Raw genomic sequence first — 2,998 nt, 5'->3', positions numbered from 1 at the left:
AATGACTCAACGAGTTAATGCTCTAAACTACAAAGATATGAGTTCAAGATTGATGCCAGGATTTATTAGATATCAAAAGTAGCTTAAAGTGACTATGTCGTAAACGATGGTGCCTTTTAGAGAGCAGAAGTGAGCCATTCAGCCCTCCCAGCCTGCTCTACTATTCGATATTCTTTCCCTAGGGTGGGGGATTTCAAGACTAGGGATATATTTTTATGGTGAGAGAAGGAAGATTTTAAAAAGACGTTAGGGGCAATTTTATTTTACACAGAGAACAGTTCATTTGTGGAATGAGCTGCAGTGATGGATGCGGTATAGTTACCTTTAGAAGACATTTGGATCAGTACATGAATAGGAAAGGTTTGGAGGGATATGGACCATGAGCAGGCAGGTGGGACTGGTGCAGTTTGGTATTATGGTTGGCATGGACTGGTTGGACTAAAGGGTCTGTTTCCGTGCTGTAAGACTCTATAATAAGAACATAACCAATCCTCTATCTCTACACCACATTCCTGCTTTCCCTCTATCCACTTTGCTGCCTTTAGGATTTAAATATATATATTAATCTTTTTCTTGAATATATTCAGCGACATGGCCTCCACAGCCTTCTGTGGTGGAGAATTCCACTGGGTCACTACCGTTTGAGTGAAGGAAAGTTTCTTAATCTCAGTCCTAATTGGTCTAGTTTGTATAGATTGTGTGTCCGGGTTCAATACTCCCCAATCTGTAAATCATCCATCATATATCTAGTCTGTCCAGCCCTCTTCAAGTTCTACATATTTCACAGCGGCACAGTGGCTCAGTGGTTAGCACTGCTGCCAGGGACCCAGGTTCGAATCCAGCCTTGGGTGACTGTCTATGTGGAGTTTGCACATTCTCCCTGTGTCTGTGTGGGTTTCCTCTGGGTGCTCTGGTTTCCAAAGATGTACAGGTCAGGTGAATAGGCCATGATAAATTGCCCATAGTCAGGGGTAAATGTAGGGGAATGGATCTGGGTGGGTTACTCTTTGGAGGGTCAGTGTGGAGTTGTTGGGCTGAAGGGGCTGATTCCATACTGTAGGGTGTCTATCTAATCTAATCAGAGCCCCCTTTTAAAGTCTAATGAACGCAGACCCAATCAACCCAATCTCTCCACATAGGGCAATCCTGCCAAGCCCAGTATCAGTTTTAACAATCTCTGCTGCTCTTCTTCTATGACATGTTTTTCCTTTGTTCATTTATGGGATCATAAGCATCACGGGCCAGGCCAGAAATTATTGCCCATCCCAGAGGGCAGTTAATAGTCAACCACATTCTTGTGGGTCTGGAATCATGTGTAGGCCAGACCAGGAAAGGATGGCAGTTTCCTTCCCTCAAGGACATTAGTGAACCCAGATAAGATTTTCCTGACAATCAACAACAGATTAATGGTCAACATCAGACTCCTAATTCCAGATTTTAATTGAATTCAAATTTCGCCATCGTCTGTGGCAAGGTTTGAACCCAGGTCCCCAGAACATTAAACTGGGTTTCTGGATTAACAGGCCAGTAATAATAACCACTAGGCCATTGTGCCCTTCATATGCCCACTTTATGGCAGACAGACTCAAACTTCTCACAATTTTTCAAGAGTCCAGAAACCAGAGCGCACTCAATAGATTACAGAAAGCAACTGACACTCACTGGAGAATGTATTTAAGGGCTGGTTTTCCCCTGTAAGGGCAGTTGGTTAGGAAAGGACAGAGAGTAGACAATAGTTTGTATTGAAATATGAATGTAAATAAACAGTTGTAGAAGACAAACTGACTCCTGCTTTGGTGAGTAGATGAGTTACCGTTAGTTAGTCTGCAAAATCCCCCCAATAAATGAAACAATGCTGACAATGTATACAGTCTGATAGTTCTGGAAATATTAAGAGCTTGCTTTCTATGTTTGAAAACCATAGATTGCTGGAATTATACAGCACTGTGAAGATATGTGTTATTTTGTTTATGTGCTGGCTGGCTGTCAGACCCATCCAACTCCTTCCCATGAAATGAACAAATTTGTTTCCAAACTTTTTAATCAATTCGCTTTTGAAAGTTATTACTGAGTCTGCGTTCATCGCCTTATCAGACAGTGCGGCCCAGTTCATAACTACCTGCCACATGAAAATATTTCCCTTTATTGACTCTTATCCCTTTGCCATTTTCAGTAATTTAAAGAGTCAGAGGTGTGAGTTAGGTGAAAAATCTCACTAGGCACCCAATAGGGTATTAATGCCATCATGTTGATTCTCTGATCCAACATCAGGTTTGGAGAATTGCCTCACAGAGTAACCTCATAAAATTAATCCTCTAGTTCAAAGAGTACAGTTAGAATCACAGCATTGTTACGGCACAGAAGGAGGCCATTTGGTCCATCACACCTTTACCTGTTCTATCCCCTAGTGCCAATCTCCTGCCTTTCCCCCATAACCCTGCATACCATTTCTGTTGGAATAATTATCCCCTTGAATGTTTCAATTGAACTTGCTTAGGCCTCAATTTTGATTTAGATCCTTAGAGCAAGTAGTGGAATTCCCGCCTCCAACGCTCTGTGTGCAAAGGGGAATGGGATCTTGAAAAGTTAAGATAAACAGGTTGTTATTGGAAACAGGTAATACTAATCAGTCAGGTCTAAGTCAATGATCCACTTCTGTTCACATCATTAGACAAGGCGGTTTCTTGCAAAACCATTCTTTCAGAGATTTAAATGCATTGGACAAGTGGCTGATTATAGGATCAATACATTGTGGAAGCATTGAGTGTTTGGTCCATTGAGTGCACTCTGAAAAACTATATTCCCATGGCTAGTCTATCTAACCTGCACATCTTTGACCTATGGGAGGAAACCCACGCAGACATGAGGAGAACATATAAACTCCACACAGACAGTCGCCCGAGGCTGGGATTGAACGCAGGTCCCTGGCGCTGTGAGGCAGCTGTGCTGGCCACAGAGCCACCATGTCACCCGTGGCTGATGGAGAGGAACAGACATG

Source organism: Chiloscyllium plagiosum, chromosome 40 (genome assembly GCF_004010195.1).
Source record: "Chiloscyllium plagiosum isolate BGI_BamShark_2017 chromosome 40, ASM401019v2, whole genome shotgun sequence".
In the NCBI taxonomy this organism is placed as follows: domain Eukaryota; kingdom Metazoa; phylum Chordata; class Chondrichthyes; order Orectolobiformes; family Hemiscylliidae; genus Chiloscyllium; species Chiloscyllium plagiosum.
Note: the sequence above shows the minus strand (reverse complement) of the source record.